The 20,570-nt window shown below is 46.5% G+C and overlaps 1 long non-coding RNA gene across 1 annotated transcript in view; it reads left to right on the forward strand.

Annotated features, from left to right (window-relative positions):
• LOC135420382 (uncharacterized) overlaps positions 1-20,570 on the forward strand; it is a 249,349-nt gene that overhangs the window by 9,881 nt on the left and 218,898 nt on the right. The window contains exons 3-5 of the long non-coding RNA XR_010433501.1: positions 2,238-2,436; positions 10,742-10,813; positions 15,944-16,057. This is a non-coding gene — a long non-coding RNA (uncharacterized LOC135420382). The remainder of the gene's footprint in view (positions 1-2,237; positions 2,437-10,741; positions 10,814-15,943; positions 16,058-20,570) is intronic.

Raw genomic sequence — 20,570 nt, forward strand, 5'->3', positions numbered from 1 at the left:
CTCAAGAATGTAAATAAACAAGAGGAAATTCCATCCTGCTGCCCTGTCAGCTCCAGAACTAACTCAGGCCTGTGAGGCAACACACAGGCAACGCTCTCTGTCTGTATCTGTGAGCAACAGGAGGCTTCTCCATCCTCACTGCTGTGTACCTGATAATGATTTTGCTCTCGTAGTTTTGGGGGTTTATTTTAACATTCTCACATTGAGCCTTTTCCCTGGGCAGTGGAATACTTTGGAGGCCTTGCAAGGCTGCAGCACTTGGAAGTGCACCTGAGTACTGAAAATGAGCCCTCCCTTGGAGGTGACGGGTATGGAGAGGTCCCTGGCACACTGAAGGCAAGGGATTTAGGATAATCTGTGCCTGGCTGCAGGTTGCTGAGCTGTGGCTCTTTTCTAACAGCTTTGTGCAATTCTGTGCAGTTCCCTGGAGTCTCCTGGGGTTTCCCAGCCCCAGTAGCTCATTTCTGCCTGCCCAGGCTTCAAGAAGTGCAGTAGAGTGAACTTGTCCCTTCTGCATCACTTCCTGAGCCCAGGACCCTGCCCAGCAGGACACATCTGTGATATCAGTGGAAACCTGGGGCAGTTGCACAGGTTAGAGATCCTGAGGAATGGCCAAGTAGCGCTCACTGAACAACTGAGACATGCTTGAAATAAAGCTCTGCCTGTTTCTACCTACCTTGAGCTGAGTTTAACTCTGCCCTTTGGTGAAAACCAAAGGGAAATCCAGCTCCCCCAGACAGGAGGAGGCATGAGAGGGAGCAGGTGGCAGGCTCTTCTCCTCTCCTTTCCCAGTCAGACTGTGACATGAACCATGTACAAAGACCTGTTTTGGGGGAAGACTTTTGCAAACCATACCAGATGAAGTTGTCCAGGCAACTGGCATAGACTGCCTGTGTGGTGCAGCAGATCTATTTATCCTACCAGATTTTCATGGAATATGATTTGTGGTTCCTTCAGGGAATTCTTGTAGTTTTTATGTGTTGACTTCTTAGTATCCTCACTTTGGTTTTGTCATCTTTAGTAATGAAAAAAAGTCTATAAAGAATAACTAAACCTACTTTGGTAATAGGCTGTGCTTTGGTTAGCAAGGGAAAAGCCTTTACCAAATGCCATGTTAGAAGTGAACTATTGGTTTGATTGCCTCACTGCTGCCCTCACAGTTGTTTATATGACCAATATGTGAAGCCTTTGTATAGTGGATATATGTAGCAATGTAAGGGAAGCAGTAGCATTTCTGAAGGTCCCTTGGTGGCCACCAGTCTGAACATCCCTCAAAACTTATTGCTGATTCGATTTAGATGGGGCATTGCTGGGAAAGGCTTGTTTCCTCTGCTGGTTTTCCTGCTCACAGTAGGACAGATTACTGGTAATTATCTGTCATCCTTGTGAGCCCAATCCTAGGGCTGCACCTTGGCTTGGGAATGTGACTTTGGCCACGCAGGGGCAAAGCCAAGGACTCGTGAGGGCCATCCCAGGGCTGTGAAAGCTGCAGATGCTTCTGTCAAACTGTAGCTCTGCAGGGCAGGAAACTCCCTTTTCCTCCTGCCCAAGATGCCAGGAAATCAGCAGAGGAAGAGAAGTCAGAGTTCACACATGAGGATCAGTATGAGTAGGTGGGCTGGAGGCACCTGGGCTGCCCCTGTTCACCTCAGTGCTGTCAGCCCTGCTCTTGCTGTGCTGGAAAGGGCCTGCTCTGACCTCCTGGCTCAGGCCACCACGGCATGAGGCACCTTGCTGCCATATCTGAGCGAGGGAGGATCCTCCTATGCAGCAGGACATTGGGCAAAGCAGGGAAATGTCTGCAGGCTGTGTGGCTGCCTGGGCTTCCCAGGCAGTTACTTGGGCTGTATGACAGTAGCAAAGAGTATGTCCTTGCCATACTTGCTTGTTTGATATGGCCTCTCCACGATCTGCCATGTGGGCTTCTGAGCCCAGGCAGGAAGAGCAGTTGCTGTGCAGCCAGATGGTTTCACTTTTTTTCCGGGAGATTAATTAGCTGGCATCAACTGGCCCTGGCATCTGAGGAACAAGTACTTATGGCAACAAATGAGCTGTCAGTTGTCCCCTCCTGAGCCTCCTGAAGGAGTTCAATAGACTTTTCCCTAGGCCTTTGGTACTTAAATGCTGTGTGCTCACGTATGTTACCTGTCCCGGTTCTTGACGTGTCTGTTGAAGCTTGTGTAAGGATATGTAGATGTGTTAAGGGAGGATTGACCAGAGTTTGGGTGTATTTTCAGGATCCCCTGCATCTGTGAGGAGCGGTTCTGCTGCCAACTTCACGATACCACCTCTTCCTCCATAGTGGAAAGACTTCTGGGCCTGCTGAGAGCTGCCTGGTCGTGTGGGATGGTGGCAGGGATGTGACTACAGAGGAATGCATATGCTTGTCTCCTGGGAGCCCCCACAGCCCTGCAGAAGTGCTCTCAATAGCTACCAGTGAGTAAGTCTTCAGAATATGAATTCCTTGGATCAGATGCTGTACAGCTCATGCCTGGTTGGGCCTTAATGAATGGGAAATGGCATTTGCAAGGCTGTAAACTTGGCTGCACTGAGTAGATGGCACCGAAGGTAAAAAATGGATTTAAAGACTATCCTTTCAAGCCTTGGCTTGTTTGGGAGATGATGAAGTTTGTGTAATGGGCATGTATATGTGTTAAGGGAGGGTTGACCAGAGTTAGGTACAATTTGAGGATCCCCTGCCTCCAATAGCCCCTCTTCCTGCCACGGAGGAAAGACTTCTGTCAGAAGCACTAAATTAGGTACTCTTGCCAAACTGGAGATTTTATAGCAATTGCTGTATTGGGAAGGAAGATTAAATAATACCTGTGGAGCTTCAGAAATAAAGGGTTCAGTGACGCCACAGCTTCCCATGTGTTTGTTCTGAAATCTGTGCCCAGTGCTGGAGCACATGGACCTGTCTGTTCAGTTCCTTACTCATGGGCAATGAGGTTTAGCTCATTCCCTTTGTGCAAGTCTCCGCTTGTTTCCTGTAGCCATTTGTGACCTTCCTGGGAGGGCTGGAAGCCCCAGGGTTTTCCCTTGAGGGACAATTGCTCATCCTTGAATAAGATGTTTACTCTTGCCTGTAATTGCATGGGGCTTGAGCAGCGCCAAACCCCAGCTGTGCTTCCTTCCCGTCTCATTGCTTTCATTAGAGACATGGGTGTGTGCATTGCTTGGGGAGTTTCAAGTTGTGGCATGATAAGCCCCATCTTCAGGCACTTTCTCAATCTAGTTTGTTGGGAGCAGGTTTTGCTTTTTGTTGTCCATTCATTGCAGTCTCCAGTGTACATCAGGGTCTCCTGACCTTCCTCTGCTGCCCTAACTCCCTTCTGGCTCCCAGTACATTTGGGAACCATTTACTGGTTTTAAAATCGGAGGAGAGTCATCCTTTATTCTGCTTTGAAAAATGGGGAGGTTTGGAGCAAGAGAAGAGAAAGGACTATGGGTCTGTTCCAGTATTTGTTTTGCTTATTGGAAAACAAAACCATTTACCAGACTGCTTTCAGAAACCAGCAATCCGTAAGCTTGGTTTTCATTAAAATGGCACTCACTGTTTTCCCCCTGAGTATTTAGTGACATTTTTAAAAATTTTCTGAGCACAATAACTGTATTTTTTATCAATTTTTGTTCTGACTCTGTGACCGCAATAAAGTTTAGGAAACTATAATTTATTATGGGTTAAAAAATACTGCATGAATCTGACTGCTTTCCTTGATTGCTGGATCATACTGTGATTCTTCTCCCAGTTGCAAAACAGCATTGTAAATGCTGCTTTCAGACTCTGTGGGATGTTCCCCAAATGGCTTGGAAAGCTGCTCTCTGTCATCCATTGCTCAGCTCTGTTGCTGAGACCCTGACAGAGAAATTCTTTTGTCTCTTCCCCAGACTCTAAAAATGGAAGGGTTTGTGGTGTTTTAGATTTACCTTTATCAGCTCTCAGTGCTGGTCAGAACATTGGGAGTAGACTTCTTTCCAGCCCTTCCTTTTCCTTTTTTCTTTCTTGTTCTTTCTTTCTTTCTTTTTGAGATTTCTCTTCTTGTGGCACATCAGAACTGAAAAATAAGGTGTCCTGGTGATCGTAAAAGTAGTCCTCCTGCAAAGCCATCCCTCATACATCAACATTAGCAGACTCCAGGGGCTGTTTAGTGTTCCTTCCAGGATGGGGGTAGTGGGGAGAAAAGGTGATTTCCCCTTGAAAGAGGATTCTCCTGAAGTCTGTGCTTGCTTTGGAGACAGTGAATGATGAGGCTGTCTTGGAACCGACCCTAGTTACTGATCAGCTTTCGGGTAATGGTGGCTGTAGGTCACTGTTTAATTTACCTCACTGCAATCTGAGCTCTGGGCTGTAAGTGCACAGTACCCATCTTGTTACCAGTCAGCTGAGTCCTACATGTCTTTTGCCAGAGAAGTCCCCAGGTATCTTCTAAGGCACCTGAGAGATGGTCAGGTTTGGTTAACAAAATAACCTTTGCATGGATTATTTTCTTCATCCTTTCCTAGAGGGGCTGTTGTCTTCCCATTTTCCTAGGACACATGGTGGCATTTCATTCCTCTGAGGTCATCTGTTTGTTGCCTTACCCTACCAGAGAACATGGATTCCTCACTGCCTTACAGTGAGACTGCAAGGTTTTTAAAGAACATGCCATAAATCATCCATGGTTATGGATTAAAAGGTAGAAGTGATTAAGTAAAATCTATGATGATCATACAGGGGGAAACTGTGAGCTGCTCTTAATCCTAGCAGAGGTGCAAATGACCATCTGAGATGGAAGTCCATAGAGAAAAGAGCCTTGATATATTTATTCATTTCCATTTGCTCCTGAAATGGGCATCTTAAGGCACAAATTTATTTTAAAAATCCAGTTTCTTTTTCAGTTTATGGCCTGAACTTTCATAACTAGATGTGTAAATAATGCACAAAGGATCTCAATATTCTCCTGCGTGTTAAACTGCTGCAGCCAGTGTAATTGCCTGCAAATATTGTGTGCAGCACCAAGGGAAAAATCAGGTCTGCTCTGTATTTATTGTATTTCACTCAGCTTTACTTGAGTCAGCTTTGCTTCATCTCTCTCACACCCTTAACCCAAAGCTGTATTGTTTGGGTTCCTAGTAGAACTGGTTGGGAGTCTTTTGAGATGATTATTAGTGAATTATGTATATGGTGACTTTTAATAGAGAAATGTAAATTTTGGTTACAATCTTTGTGGCTACCTCTTCTACAGGGAGAGACACCTGCTCACTCCAGTACAGCCTTGGATCACACACTCAAACTAAGCTGTAAAAATTCCAACTCCAGATCCAGCCTCACAGATCTCAGCCTCTTTCCCCGTCAGCTTTCAACTGTTGGCTTTTCTTGGATAGACATGTGGGGTTGGGTATGCTCTCAGCTATGGGAGCACCTTTCTTTGTCCTTTTTTCTTGGATTTTTGGTGTTTTTTTTTGTTTTGTTTTTTTAAAGGGTTCAAATTTATGCCACATCAAATGTTAAATAATTAGTCCTTGAAACACATTGCACAAGGGCAAATATTTTTCTCTGGATGACTTTTAATTCATGACTGAGAGAGAGATGACTTCCAAGAGAATAAGCAGGGAAAATGGTATCTGCTCTTGGATTGTGAAAGTTTCTACCTCTGAGGGGGCTCTTTGAGGCTCCTCTCAACACCTGCCCACTGTTGCAACTTGCAGGGAGCCAAAATGCTTCTTGCCATGGTAGTGTGGCTGCTTGAGGGAGCCAGGCCTGGACAACTACATGAGGTTTTAGATCTGATTTAGTCATTTCTAGCCCAAAATGATGGCACAAATTGAAGCATCTAAGAAATCTGGGACTAGTCCTGCTTGAAAGTTTGTGAACATATAGGCAACTGGAATCAGCAGTTTGCCTCAGTGTCTGTATCTACATTCAGGCAAGGCTTCTGGTTGGCAGGAGTGAGCCCAGCTGATGTCAAACAGTGAGATGTAACACACTTTTTTTCTCTTTGTTGTTTTTGAGAAATAAGTCTTTCACCTTCAAAATATAAAAGTTCTCTTGTGTTTGTGTGTGAATACCCACAAACTGGAAAGGCCAAATCTCTTGCTTTTCCTGTCCCCAGTGCAATTTGTAGGGAGCTGCCTTTGCTTGCCCACATCCCCAGCTTCACTAAAGGGCTGTGTTTGCAAAGCTCTCCATGCCTGATCAGGCAAACTCTGAGTTTGATTTATGCACAGACTGTTTGAGGTTCAGGCATAAAATCTAGGAGGGCTGATTTTATTTTTGTTGAGGGGGGCTTGGATTCCAGGCTGCCAGAATTGATGGCACTGACTTGTATATCTTCTCTACTGAAGCCAGCTGACAGTTTTAAACCATCGTTAAATCAAACTTTTGTGGTTAAGATTTACTGGGAGCTTTTTACAAATGAAATGCAAAATCTGGTGCTCTCCAGGTGGAAGACAAATCCTTGAATCTGTCTTTCTGTACGTTGACAGAAATGTGGGGCTTTCAGGTACATATTTATGTGTACATGCTGCTGAGCCCTGCAGTGGTGACAGACACTTCCAAATGGCCCTGCTCAGAAAGGAGAGGTATCTCAGTGTTTGAAGGCAGATCCTTGCCAGCCTCGTAGATTTATGGGAACAAGAGCCCAGAAGTAGGTGAATGGGACAGGTACCTATAAATATAATGAGCCAGTCTTGCACACAGGCAGAACAGCTACATCTAGCTTTATAAATAACAGCAGCCTTTTAGTTTCCTAGGAGGTCTGGCAGCCTTACAAATGAATGTGCTGCTAGTTGTCTGAGACCAGACATCGGAAAGCTGTCCATGAGTGCTCTTGGCCCACTGTCTCTTTTTTTCCCTGTCCCCATTCCCTCTCTTGGTGGGAGTGGTTTTTTTGCTGTTTTTGGTTACTGCAACACAGATCCTGCCTGGCCTGCAATCTCTCACTGTTGCTTGCTGGAGATGAATGATTCATCAGGCCCAACCTGATAAAATTGTGCAAGCCAGTCACCAAAGTTAATCAGACCAAAAGGAAAGAGAGGAGGGAAGGGAAAAACAAAAACAGAAGGGGCCCCAGAGCAAGTTCTAATTTTTGAACCTCCCCTGGGAATTTAAAAATGCATATATTAATGTTGTCAGCCTGGGTTCTCCATCCTCCTCCTCCTCCAGCCTTCATTGGGAAATCCGAGAGCAACCCAGGCGATGGGTTTTAAAGTGCAACTTCCGATGTTGCAATGCTGAGGAGCAGCGTGATCCAACAGGCTCCGGCTGCGGCCGCCGGCGCGCTCCTGGCGCCCGGTTTGTTAATGGTGCTGGGGAGCAGGAGGCTGTGGTTGCAACCTGCTAATCACTTCCACTTGGATTTGTTGTGTCACACACGGCAAGGACGGAGGTGAGGGGGCCAGGGAGCTGCTGACATGAATCATGCAGTGCTCTGCTGTGTAATTAGGAAGGAGCCCTGTGGTTCTTGGTGCACTGGTGAGATTTCTCAGGCCTGAAACATAATAAAGACTGCCACCCACTTCAGCAGGGAATTAGTATCGTCCTGGCTGATCCCAAAAGAGGATGAGAGGCCTGGCTGCTTGGGACCAGGGGGAATTGGGGTTTGGCCAGACAGGGCAAGGCGGATCGGAAGGTCACTGCCGTGGTGGGGAGGACAGACCTAGGAGGGAGAACAGCAACTGGGAGGAGGGTGCCTGGGGAGGCTCCGTGAGAAATCTATCACTCCCTACTTGGAGCATGGCTGCAGTAATCCTGCTCACATCCACCTAAGTGTGACTAAGTGAGACAGAGTTGCACAAGTGGTTGCAATGTCTCCCCTGCCTGGTTGCTGTGATGCTCAAGGGGTTCCCAGGGTGCTGTTTCTGTCTCTGCAGCTGAAGAATATCCTTTGGTTTCTCTCAGCTGGTTGCAGCAGTTGAGCTGGCAGTGGGATGCTGTGCAGGACTCACCAGCTTCAAGCCTGGCAGGCCCCTCTTGGCCACCTGTGCCATTGGGGGCTAGTGAGAGGATCACCATTACAGTCACTTCTCTGCCAGTTCGTGTAGCTGTGCTTGGCATCCTTGGTGCTTTTGGCTGCAGGAGTTACAGTGAGCTCTTAGTGAGCATGAGGAAATGTGTTAAATCCTGAAGCCTTCCAGAATGAAGAGACTAACTAGTCAGTGAGAATGCTTCAAGGGATTTCATCAAATTGTTCTGCAATTCTTTCTAGCCTCTGAATCCACATTGCAATAGAGAGGCGTTCCTTTTACTCCCTCCCATTTTAAGTTCATTTTAGTTCAGTTCAGTTGGTATATTTAGTATTTAACAATATTGTATCAAAACAGCATCTCCACATGATTTTAATTTAGAATTACATTACTGTGATACTGTCAGTATAAAACCATGTCCCAGACCCTGAGCTGCTGTGAATGAGCAACAATCCACTGATTTCAGGAGGGCAGCACCAAATTTATTCTAGCCAAGGATCTGGCCCAACCTTGCTTAAAAGGAAAACCCATTTCCTCACCCTGGTTGCTGAAACATTGCATATCGAGATGGGATGTGTCTAAACCACCCCCTTTTACTTTTCACCACTTGTGGCATTTTGTTTGTGTTTTCCACTGCTCCTCATTTTTTGCTGGGGCAGTGAAACTTTTCTGTTGGTGATAATTTCACTCTAAGCTCACAAGCCTTGGCACAGCTCAGTTTTGGGAGGATGGGTTTAATGTTGCACTGAATATGAAAAATGAGATTATCTTCTGCAAAATAAGGCTTCTGGCTGTAATGTTTTAGTTCTTGTACATAACCTTCATGCTACACGAGGGAGGGAGGGGGGAAGGGGGGATGTTTCCTACTGTTTTTTCTTCTTTACGTGGTGCTCAAAGAAGCCAAAGGTTGGCGTGTGATTGCACTCCTCAACTCAGAGAGCACCTTAAGAGCTGGATACCTCTTGAGACAAATTAGAGAATTTCAGACTGACTCTTGTGCAACTTCTCTGCAAGAAATACTTTTCATGGGCTCAATGAGAGGTACTTCATTTCTGTGAAAATGCATCTGCTTTCCACAGCACAGTTGTATATTTCTGTTAGTGCTGTCAAACTGCTTTGTTTGAGCACCACAGATGGCAGCTGCATTATCCACTGTATCCCTTCCTTATGAAGGGAGACGTGATGATGTGTGAGAGAGGGAGTCCGGCTCTGATTTCTGATCCAAACAGCCCCAGGAGTTCTTAGGCTCAGGGCAAGGTGACCCTGTCTGTGCAACAGTATAGTCCACATGTTTGAGAACAATCCCACTGAAGGCAGTGGCTTATGCCTAGGTGACACTGCAACCCAGGCACCTTCTCATGGTAAAAGGAAGAAACGCTCTTTTTGGCAGGTAAGAGGAAAACAAATGGTGTATAATGTTGTGGGTTGGGTGTAGCTGCCACTCTTCATTTACTGCAGCTGTAAGAAATTATTCACACTCCTTTGTGGAATCAGGGAGCTGAAACAATGGTGACCTCCACCCCGAGCACACGTCACTGCCCAAAACAACGGCACAGCCCCAGCCTGCCTAGGTGTGGACAGGTTTCCTTGGCTATTGGCTTGGGAAAGCCCGGCAGGAAAGGCAGGGAGGCAGCTGGGGAGAGCCTCGGGCAGAGAAGCAGTCGGTGCTTTGTGGGCTGACTGACGGTGAAGAGGGAGCGGAAACAGGAGCAAATAAACTGGGTCCGGCATGGGGGGGAGAGATTTTGTACCTGCTTCCTACACGAGCAGGAGTTCTGCAAAGGATTAACTGGCACTGCTGAGAGGCAGGATCCACATATGGAGTCAACCCAAGGCTCTGGTTATCCACTTGTCTGAAAGAAAGTCTCTAAAGAAAATGTAATGAGTTGGAAAACAGAAGGCATTGGCAGGAGAACAGCCATTTACCGGAATATATTTGTTGTATGGCAGTAAATGGAAGAGCCTGACTTGCCTGGCCCTGTGCAAATCCCACTAAGCATTTACAAACCCTGAAGTGATGACTGACACAGAGCAGAGGGGCAGCAGAGGGAGAATAAAGTGCTTTGAATGTCTCCTTTTCATTTGACTCAGTTCCAGGACGACATAGTCCACCCTAGATTAAAAATAACTACAGAAAGGAGTAGAGCACTTATTTGGGGTTTTTTGTTTGTTTTTCCTTTTTTTTTTTTTTAATTAAACTTCAGGTTATCTTTTGGGAGTATCACAGGTTTGATTCAGCCTCCTTATTTAACTTTCATGATAGCCTGTCTTTGGAATTATAACATTGTGGCTGATGTAATACTGTAGTGACTGGCAGCTGTGACAAGGACCTTGGGCTGCCTTCCTCATTTTAACTTGAAACTGTAAGGAAGACTTAGCAGTGTCCTTGTTTTTACCCAGAAATGCTTTTCATCCACAGGCCAGAGACAGTAGAGCCTAATGGATCAATACTGCTTTGGGACCCAAGAGGTGTGACTTCTATCTCTCAGTGCAAGTTTTTGGGAGGACTTGGTGGGAGCAGGGATTGATGTCTGCTGTAGCTTTCTGTCACTTCTTTCAGTTGCCTTTGCAGGTGTGTCAGTAGAAACACCTACCCTCTGTCCTTTTGAGTCTGGTTTGTGAATGAATCCACGTATTTCTTGGTTTCCTCCGTTACCTCCTTGTGCTGCCTCACAGCACTATCTCTCCCCCACCCTTTAGGGTGGCTACGGTTGTTCCCGGTGTGTGAGTGAGGGAATGTTACACTTCCTTGTAAGGAGTGTCCACTGACCTTACCTGCTGCTGCTTTGCCTTGCAGGGAACGTGACTTGCACAGATCCTGTTGCTTATCTCCTATGTGAGGAAGAAAATGTCCCTATCCAGCAGTGAGGTAGGAGAGACGGGGCTTTGCTGCTGATATTTGATGTGTGGAGCCCTCCCATCAGAGATGGGAGCCTCTTGTACTATGCATGCACAGAGAGAGAGATTGTTCTAAATCACAAAAGATATTAAGATGGATAAGGGGAAAGTTGGGAAAAGTGGCTCATGAGCCCAGCAAAGTCAGTTAAGTGTGCACAAAACTTGCTCCTTCAGCTCAAAATCCCTGGTTTGGACACATCATTGCCGTAGTTTCACGTGCACTAGGTGGATGCAGCCAGGGAAGATGGCTGAGCCCATCACTGCTGCAGTGGTTTTTTGTACTGTTAGTTTTCTGTCAGTTCAGTGAATTGAATTGGCTCATGGAGGCACCTCCAGTGCTGGAGACATGAGCCTACAGAGTCACAGTGCAATCCAGACTGGCCCTTCCAACAACTGTTAGATTAAGCCACTCTGTTTTACTCAATCCTGGTGCCTTTTCTTCCCTTCACTTGTGGGTCCAATTTACAGGAGTCTCCCTGGGGACTGAAGAAGTAGAGACCATGCTTTTGAGTGCAATCCATGCACTGCTGTTTGCCACTGATGAAACTGTCTATGTGAAAGCACACAAGCAAGTGGGTAGCTCACAGGTAGGGGGGAACTCCTGAAGGGAAAGAGAAAAACAAGGAGTGTCTCGAGGGTGTTTATGAGGGCTATTCACAGAAGTTGGCCCTGCAGTGGGAACTGATGAAGACTTAACTTACAGTCCTTCATGGTTTTATTTTCCATGGGTTTTTAAAATTCAGTTTTGTGCTCTCTCCATCCCGGGGTGGAGATTGCAGCACCTCCTCAGCACAGTACCTGAAGCAGCTCTTGAATAGTTTGCCAGACTGCTGCAGTTCTCACCAGAGCTGGGGTTTCACCTCCTATTCTTCTGTCTGACTGTCTGAGATGGATTGAAATTGCAGGGTTTCCTTGCACACATTTGTTTCTTTCTGATGTTTCATCACATTTCCCTGCTTTTAGGCAGGCTGTTACGGCTGATACAGCATGAAACTTTGGAAGGGGAAGGCTTTCTTAGGTAGTTAAGGATTAGGAAGGGATAGGTAGGTTGCTTGGGGGGCTTGTAGTAAAGGCTTCGTGGAACCCTTTAGGAAGAGGTTGTCTATGTGCTTCAGCCATGCTACACAACAGTGGGGCCTGTTTTAAGGGAGGATGTGAACAGCTTGTCCTTGCACCATTCCTTCACCTCTGCTTTGCAAACAGTGCTTGCTAAGATAACCAGCAATGACAAATGCTTACGGAATATTGCAGGTGTGTGAATAACCACCTAAGAAGTATTTGGAAATAGCCTCTCTCAGTATTCTGAGTTTGAATTTCCAAACAGGAGCTCCAAATAAGTAAGCAAGAGGGAGACACGTGTTCTCTTAGCTGTGGGTACCCTTTGGTGAAGGGGTGTGGGCAGAAAACCCATGCAGAGGCTGTTAGTAATCCTTGCAGGCTCTGATGTGGTCACGCAGAACCAGAGGCTTTGTGTTATATGTGAATGCAACAACTTTACTTTCTAATACTTGGCTGGTTTTATAAATAATCTTCCTTTTTCCCTGCTCTTGTTTTCTCTCATGAAATCACCATTTCTTGGTTTGTGGTGTTTTAGTGACTAGAGAGGAATGTAGGTTTCTCAGAAGCACACAAGCTGTTTTGCTCTCCAGTAGTGTCCCTCCTTTGCTCGTGGACAGCAGAGACCCAGATGGAGAGAATCAGAGTCAGGAGGCTAAGGAGAGCCACGGGCATAAAAGAAAGCCTCTGAAGCAGGATGGAGTGGCAACAAAGCTGCATTTTCTCAAGGGATCTGTGCATTGTAAGAAATGAGGTGATCCTGCCATCTTCTCTGCAGCAGGTAATTGGATAGTTTTTGTGTGCTTTCCTCGTTCTTTGTGACCCAGAATGTGTTTCTCTTCCCAGCCCTTAGCTCGCTTTTTGCTCTGAGTCTTTTGATTTGTTCTTTCTTGTTCTCTTCTGCTTTTGTGCATGAAGCACAGGCCAGAGGTGCCTGCTACCCCTCTGATATCTCCTCAGCACAGCTGATGCTGGCCAGGCTTTGAAACAGAAGCAGCTGCAACATGGGGCCTCCCCAGCAGGTCTCCTGTCCTGCTTCCCTTCCGTCTCCGTGCAGGCATCCGGAGGAGCCAGGCTCACAGTGCCATAGCTGCAGCTTCAGCCAGCCACAAGTCGTCTGCAGTTTGCCTCCTGTGACACTGACTCACAGGAGGGAGGAAGGTCTTGATTCACTGTCTCATGGGAAATGCTCTGGCTCCAGGCTTCCCTTAGCATTTCCTTGCTTAGACACCAGCTCAGCAAAGCACTTGAATAGAGTTGGTTGAGCTGCTGTCTGCAGCTCACTGCCCCCCTGCCAACAGGACAGAAAATGTCCTTGTGGCACTGACGGTTGTTTCCTGAAGAAGTGTCAACTGTGTGAAGTGGAGTTGGTTGGATGTTACCTATTCATGGCAAATACTAAAAATACTTGTTATAATCATGACTGTTGTGGCAGAATATTTTTTTCCTTTTCAGTTTTTGTAAACTCTTTCACTTCATTAGTAGGGAAATATGCCTGTGTGATGGGGAGAGAGTTCTTTTTCCCCGCTGCCAAAAGAAATGCAACATTTTAGGGAGAGAGAAAAACTTCGCATTGCTTTCATGAATAATTGGAACTTCAGAAAAAGTGCCTACCTCTATTTTTTCTACCCCTGTGGAGATTTTCCACTTAGCCACCACCTTGGAGGTGCTGGCCAGCTCTGTCTTGGCTTTGATCCAAAGTGTCTCTGATCTGCAAAACTATCCTGGAAACATCACTAGAATAGCCTTTCCTGTGAGATTTATGCTTCCTGCTGGGCTGACAATGCGGTCAGATTCGGCGGGATTTCCCCTCTGGTGAGTGGGACATGCTGTGTCTGCTTGGTAACTGAGGTCTCAGGCTCCTTCTGAGCAGAGGAGGAAACTGTGAAGACCAGGTTCTACTTAGATACTCAAAGTTTTCACTCTGGGTGTTTTACTAGTAAGTATTATGTTAAATCCTGCATGGGTGGAAGTCAGCCTTTAGATTTGTTAATCTTATGAAGGAAATTTATTGTTTGGAGTATTGTGTTGGGAGCCCAGAGAAATATTTTGGGAAAACTAAGAATGGAAGATCGGCCATCTGGCCATGGCTTGGCAGTGTTGCTTCATTCCTTTATTCCTTCTTTAACCTGCTATTGGCTCACTTGTGGCAGGTAGTACAGCTGGAGGTACCCTGATAGCATCACTCAGACATCAGGTGCTCTGATGGTGTTAGGGGCACTGCATGCCTGTCTCAGACATACAGGGAGAGGACAGCTCAGACAGTTTTCTTTTAATTTCCTCCCTTCCCAACAAAAAACCTGGGGCCCTGTAGCTCCAGTTGTGCAGAACTGGGTTGGGACTCAGAGAACCCATTCATTTTATATCCGTGCACCAGCCACCATTCGAGTGAGTGGTTCTGCGTCATTCAAGGTGATGTTGAAACTCTAAAGCCTCTTCCTAAATCCCTGATGCCTCCTGTCTCTCTCCCTGAGATCTGATGTGTTGCAGACCTTGCATTTATGGAATTTGCCAGGCTGGAAGGTGCAGCCTTGCTGTTAGATCACATTTACAGATGGCTCATGCAAGACTTAAGCCCATATTATGTTTGTTCCTCTGTGATGCTTATATTTGTCTTGTACTTTGTCTGGGAATTTGGATTGTGTGTCTTGGCTGGGCTCTGTTGTATATGTGTAATCCCGGTTTCTTTGCTCTCCTGCAGGGACTTGCTAGGGAACAGGAAGTAAATGGAGTGTCTTGTAGAGACAACTTGTAGGGAGAGCAGACTGCCAGCCAAAAACCCATCCAGCTACAAAAGCAGCTGTTTCAGCCCAAAGAATATGTAAGCACAATTATTTTCTTAGCACCTCATCATGTTTCCTGCAGGAACTTGGGCTGTCAGACAGGTTTTCCATCCTGGTAGGCTGGGAAACACAGGGTGCTTATTTAGATTAGTTGGTGAATACTGCTTGGTGATCCCGTGGCTGAGGGGGCTGCATGTGGGTAAGGGGGGAGAAAAGGTTTCAAGGCATGGAAAGGGGAAGACTTGGGCCAAATCAATAATGGAGATTTGGAGTCAGATTTCAGCCTTTTTCCTGTGCCTGCTAATTCCAAACCCAAACTAGAGCAGGTTTGCTTTGCAGCTGGATCTGGGACGTGTGTGTGTGCACATGCCTCAGGCACAAGAGAAAGCAGGAATTTTCCTAGGCTGTGACGCACAGTCTACCTGGAGGACTGGCTTTGTCCTGGCTCTGGGCTGCAGGGACGAGTCCCAGCTGTCCAAGCATCAGTCCTGTCTGGAACCTCTCCTACACTGAGAAGTACCTGGAATTAATAAGAGGGAGTGTCATTTGGGAGAGACTAATTGGCACAGCAAGGGAGTGATCTGCTCCCTGTATCTCATGTACATATCCTACTGTCAGTTTTCTTATGGAAAAAAAATCCTCCAGATCTCGACAACAGACAGAAGGAAAATAGATTTGTTCTATCAACAACCCAGTTAAATGTGGGGGGCTGGTTCCCCTTTGTTCTTTGTTCCTCCACTGGCCTAGAGTGGGGAAATTCCTAGTCTTAACACTCAGACATGCCCTTTTTGCCAAGCCTCATCTTGCCCACATGACTTCTGTCGAGGCTGAGATTGGGAGAGGAAAGCCTGGCAGCTGTTTTTGTAAGACTGTGGCAATTCATTGCTGGTGTCCAAGGATCTGCTCAGAGCTGCTGCTTCGGGGAGTTGGTATGGAGCTGCAGGGACCTTCTGGCCAAGGTTATCCAATACAAGCAGCTCTGGCTCAATTTACAGCCCACAGTGTTAAGATAATGCCAATTGGTGCTGCTTGGCTGCACCAGATGCCTCCTTCATTGTGTCATTGGGGGGGGGACAGACTGTTCATGGTGCTGCTGTTACAAATATGTTTTCCTGCTGTAATTGAGAACAGCATCACTGTCCTGGAGATGGACAGTGGTACCACAGCTCACAGGGAGAGCTGGATTCTCCTTTTCTGCCTCTTTAGGCCCTTGCCAGGCCCATGGGACTCTAACTTACATTCTCAAAATTCTCTGTTTGCAGTTTGGTCCCAGCTGGCTCTGTTGGGCCCTGCATCAGCCTCCAGAAAGCCTGTGTCATGGGACAAGAGACCTTTCAGCTGGAGAAGCCAGCCTCAAGCTTGGCCCAGATTCTTAGGTAAGGGGTAAATGTGCTGTTGTTTCTCAAGCACAGCAGCAGGGGCAGGGTCATGGGTGGCAGCACAGCCACGTACTGCAGAGCTGCTGGGGGGAACGTGTGCTCACCCCTGCCCACATATGTCTCCCCTTGGGGAAGGGTTACAAAACTTTCTCTGCAACTTTGGTGGCACTTGCTGTCTTTTATTGGACTGCCTTCAATTCATAACTTTGGTCGATGATGGCAGTAATTCAACAGCAATGCTAAAAGTAGTCAACTGCTGCCAGCCTTGCTGAGTGGCTGCTTCAGGCCACCCTTTCAGAAAGCTCCAAAAACAGGGTGCTGGGGGGATGTTGCTTATCCTGAGAGGAGGTCTTATAGCTCTAAGCAAGCCTTAATTACAAAGCAGATGTTGCTTTTAGACTTGATTGTCTGAATTCAGTGGCACCCTTACACATGCAGCAGGATGCAGGATACTTTCCTTCCTGGCCAAAACTGTTGAATGTCATTTGCTGTGTCAGCCTAAAAGGCAGGGGTGAATTTCACTGGGAAAAGTGATGCCTGTGTGTGGATGAAAAACACATGAAAGCACAATGTGAGCCAGCAGCTAGAAATTAAAGTTAGATAAATGTAAGCTAGAAAAATAAGGTACATGGTTTTAACAGTGACTGATCAGCAACAGTTGAATAACTTGTGGCACCAATTACCAAGGGATGCAGTTGTGGTTTTATCACTTGAAACCTCTGAAGAAACTGTCTTGCTATCTCAGCCAGAAGAAATCTGGGACATCAGATGAAATCCAAGAACATTTTTATGCAGGAGACCAATATGAATATTCCTACTGCCTTCTTAAAATCTAGAAATATAAAAATAGTAATTTTAAAAGCCCTCAGTGTTGTAATCTAATATCAAAGCATCACAGCACTATGGATGTGTTGATCCTCTGGACAGCCAGTGAATTCCTCCAGGCTGACTAGGGGGTGATAAAATGCATCTCAACGTGCAGCTATGTAGTGCTGCTTCTACGTGCTGTTGAGTTGACCAAATGGTATTTGAGAAGTGCTGTGGGTCTCCAAGATCAATCCAACAGATTGTGAGATCAGGTTGACCTATGACACCCTCAGAGAAATGGAGAAATGTTGGAAGTCAAAGGTTTGGATAATAGGATGAGGAATTTAAAGCCCCGTGTCTGAGTCATAACTTTTTGTTTGGCCCTTCTGAGAAGGGGACCTTGTGGTTTTAGAAGAGCAGTAGTTTTGCTTTCGAAGTGTTCCCTTGGATTTCAAATGAAGGAAAAGTGATTGTAAAAGAGGAAAGTTTGTGTGTGTTTTCTTTTCTTTTGTAAAAGCCTTGTGAAAGTTCAAGTCAAATTCCCTTCTGAAGAACAGAGCCCAGTCAGAGGGGTGGAATATAATGTCTTCCCACCCCAAAAGTGGGAAAGCACCAAACCCCATCCCATTCTGCTGTGTATGACTTTCTGAGTTCAGATGTGGAAGCTCCCACAAAAGAAGCACTGGAGCAGTCTGGGACACTTCAGCCTGGAAAATAAATTATTTGGGGGAGAATGTGACAGAAACCTACAAAATCTGGAGCTGCATGAAGTGAATGGATAGGGACTGGCTGTTACTACCTTTTTCCATGCAGGGACTGGAGGCCAGCAAATGTGGACAGTGGGGTCAGATGTCAAATAATGAAGGGAGCTGGTTCTGGATGTACCAGGTTTTAGACCTGGAGAATTTCTCATCAAAGGGTGTTGTGGGTGCAAGGTGTATTCTTGTGTTCAAAGGAAGATAGTGGTATTTGAAAGCAAAATTTATTAGGGACCACTAAATAGACAAACACTCTAAGGCCAGAAAAGGTCTTGTCAGCTGAAAATGGTTGAAGGCTAAGTAAATAACTTGGCTTTGGGAAAGGAAGTACCACGTGTTTTTGTGCTGTTCTTCCTCTTTCCTAGGTGTCAACTCATAGTTTATGTTGGAGACAGGGTGGGCTAGGTGGATCCTTGGCGTGGACTCATATGGTTGATGCAGCCTTTCTGAGATACTTAAGCCTGGAGCAAACGTTGTTAATTTTTTTAGTCCCACAAAAGATGCATCAGCAAAAACAGAGCTTCCCAAGGATGACTGATCTCCTGATAAACCCTAAATTGTTTGCAGTCTCAGATTATTTCCTTAGTGCCCTCACTGACCATATAAGCAGTAAATGGGGAGTTCTCAGCTTGCTCAGGGAAGTATCCTCTAAGAAATGAGAACTTCTGGGGAGGAGTGAGGCTGCCATGCACAAGAGGGGCCATAAGACAAAGGGAAAGGCACTACAGTGGGAATTTGGAAGTGTAATGTTTGACAAGTTGTATTTTCTTGAGAAGTTTCAGCTGCCTACAAACTGATAGGTAGATGGAGAGAGCTGGGCAAGAGCTGGACTGGGCTGAGGTGGGAACTGGTGATGAAAAAGAAGCTCTCTGCTGGAAGGTGTGGGCATGTTTCATTGCCCTCTTTCCTCTTGAGCACAACCAACCCAGAGGAGCGATGCTGACTGCTGGTTTTCTCAGAATGGGAAGCCAGACTCTCTACTTTCCTCATATTGGTGTCAGCAGGTCTTACAACTCCTCGGAGGGGTTTTTGAGCACTGCTTAATGTCATCTCTAAATGGAACTTGTGTCAGGGAAATGCGTATTCCCAGAACTGTTTTTCTGAAAGTAAAACTGCAGGAGTTTTTCCTTTATTTTTCACTTCAAAAAGACTAACTTCATAAATCCTGTACCTGGCAGAACCTGCCCCTCCCTTTGCGATGGCTTGAGTGTGCTTTCGCTGCCGGATCTGCGTACACAGGGGATCAGAGAGCAGGTGACTTCAACTTAACCTTCCCTCTGAGCTTGAAGAACAGGCCAAGGCAATACAAAAGGGACCTTCCAAGAGACTTGTGCAGCTGCACAGCCCTTATACTGGCCCCATGATCTGTTTATCTTTTGCCTTCAAGGAAGAGAGTTAGGGGAAGCTCCCCCAAGTGGGATGGCTTAAAAGACTGTATCCTCTGCTGGGAAGTGCACGTGCTTTTTTCTTTATAAGCCATTAGATATATTTTTCCTCTCTCTCTCTTCCCCTGCTTCCCTGGCAGCAGGATCTCTGGCTGTTGCATGCTTTTCATTAAATCTTTCTGATTGTAAGCTTGTATGTTCTGACCCAGGGTCAGAGAGTACTGTGGCAGGGATACAGCTCAGCAACAGAATGGAAAGCTTTCACTGGTTTTGATTACTGGACATCACCAGTTACTGCAGAGTGCATTCTTGCCTGGGATCTGAAGGCTGAGTTAAATGTCACCCAGAAAGGAGCATTCCATGATGCTCCTGAAACACTGCACAACTCCTGAGTTATGAGGGAGCCTCTCTATATGCACAAGTTGTCTTGGCCAATTTCCAGCCTCTCTAATGCTACTGTCTCTCTTATCCCACATGTTCTGCTTTGGCAGTATCCACTGGAGGAGGTTATTTAACTTCCCTTGCTGATAGGAACAACTGCCACCGGTTGTGTTGTTGGGTTTAGGTTGTTTGTATCCAATGAAAGCCCCACACTTATCGACAAACTCAAATAACCAAGTGCTTACTCAGCTCTGCAACTCTGTTGTGAGAAGGTATAATCACTTCCTGCATCTTTGTTTGTCTTTGCCTCTGTGCTGCTGTGCTGATGCTCTGGGAGGTGCCCTGCTGCTCCTGCAGCTGCTTTTCCCTGCCCTGAGGCACATCAGCATGTGGGGAGGAAAAGCAGTTCCTGGTTATTGCTTCACCTTCTTTAGATGCCTAAGACACAGGCTGCTCTGTAATACAAAATATCATCCCTCTTATTTCCTAGGGAGGGGACAAGGTACCTTTATGCCTATTGTGAAGACTAAAAGGAACAGTGGCAAAATCCATCTGTAATCTCTGGGCTCCCAGGTATGAACATTTGTACTTAGATGGCATGGGATCTGTGGGCATCTCCTTTGCTGGCTGGCCATGACTCTGGGCTGCAGAGATGAAGTGTCAGGGCCCTGTGTGTAATTACCCTGATGAGCCTGTTATGGGGCCTCCACTCACTCTCCTGTCCAGGGGCTCAGGGGCTCCATTTAAACTCAGTCCATGACTTGCCATTGCTCCCTGAGCTGTGGTGTAGGTGTACCTGTCTCCCACTCTGTGCATCCATGCCCGTGCCTGGCTGTGGACCTTAGACTGGGACCCTGATCTGTGGACTGACTTCCCAGTTTGATGTCTGACCTGCCTAGTGACCACCAGACTGTGCCTGACTGTGGTTACTGTCACTGGAGCTGACTGACCTGCACTTTGAGTTCCTGCCTTGACCTGCCCTGTCACCACAAATGCTCTTGAACTCTGGGTCAGCCCTGACTGCCGTCCCCTGACTTGGCTGCTGGTCTCACTTATGTCCTGTGGGATGGGGCCCTGGCTGGCCAGCCCTGCCTTGCTGAATTATCCTCCTTGACTCCTCATCCTGTAGGGAACTGCCAGCCCTTCCTGATCCCTGAACCCTGAGAGGTCTCTGTGGAG

Source organism: Pseudopipra pipra, chromosome 11, assembly GCF_036250125.1.
Source record: "Pseudopipra pipra isolate bDixPip1 chromosome 11, bDixPip1.hap1, whole genome shotgun sequence".
Taxonomy (NCBI): Eukaryota; Metazoa; Chordata; class Aves; order Passeriformes; family Pipridae; genus Pseudopipra; species Pseudopipra pipra.